Source organism: Macrobrachium nipponense, chromosome 25 (assembly GCF_015104395.2).
Source record: "Macrobrachium nipponense isolate FS-2020 chromosome 25, ASM1510439v2, whole genome shotgun sequence".
Taxonomy (NCBI): domain Eukaryota; kingdom Metazoa; phylum Arthropoda; class Malacostraca; order Decapoda; family Palaemonidae; genus Macrobrachium; species Macrobrachium nipponense.
Window position 1 is genome coordinate 77454232 of NC_087214.1, and position 1073 is coordinate 77455304.

The window sequence follows — 1073 nt, forward strand, 5'->3', positions numbered from 1 at the left end:
GTGCATGGGCGCCTGCAGCGTATTTTCCAAGAAAGGGCAAATTAAATATATATAATATAATAATAATATATTTATACTTATATTTGATATATATATATATATAAATATATAATATAATATTATATAGTATATATTAAATATTATATATTATATATATATAGATATATATAATTATATATAATATATTATAATATATTATATATAAATACATATATATATATATTATTATATCTATAATATATATATAGATATATATATATATATATATATATATATATATATATATATATAATATATATATATATATATTATATATATATCTAACAGGGAAATTCCCTATCGAGGTCAAATGACACTAGTTTAGACAAAATGAACCAAACATCTAACTGGCAACTTAACCTGCCCTTATTCCATTGCATATGCTCTCTGGAGCTGGCTGAAAGTCCAAGCTAGGCAAAAATAAACTCCTGTAATTACAAAAAATATAATTTTTATTTCCCAAAATTAGCTAACATTAAAATGGAATAAAATTAACGTTAAACTATCATATTCCTCTCAAAATCATATTTAATTAAGTACCCCCTCTTATCTCATTCTGTCCGACTAATCATAATCTTTCAATAAGTCAATACAAGTCTAGAGAAATCCATTTTTCTATATGGTGACTTCGAATCCATCTGAAATAAAGAGACCATAATTACGGTGATAACTTTAATACAAAAGAATGTGTACCGCACCTCACTTTTCTTTCTCCAGACACAAATAATTGTCACTTCAAAGGTTAACTTTTCCAAAGTTCTCTCTTACGTTACCTTGTCCGATGGACCTGCAACACCTCTTCCAGGTGTGTACCACACTGTCAAACACAATCAGTGAGTTCCAACCTTAACAATTGTTCTTCCGACTATATGTCATTTTCTGTTCGTTACGAACACACACACAAGAGGCATGCAAACTTCATGCCCAAAACTCGTGATCTTTGAGGCGTCATTGACCACACAGTGCACGGATAAGCTGTCCTGTCTGTTTTTCATTTCAGCATCTTCCAGGAATCCAGCGTTTTGCGCTTGTCT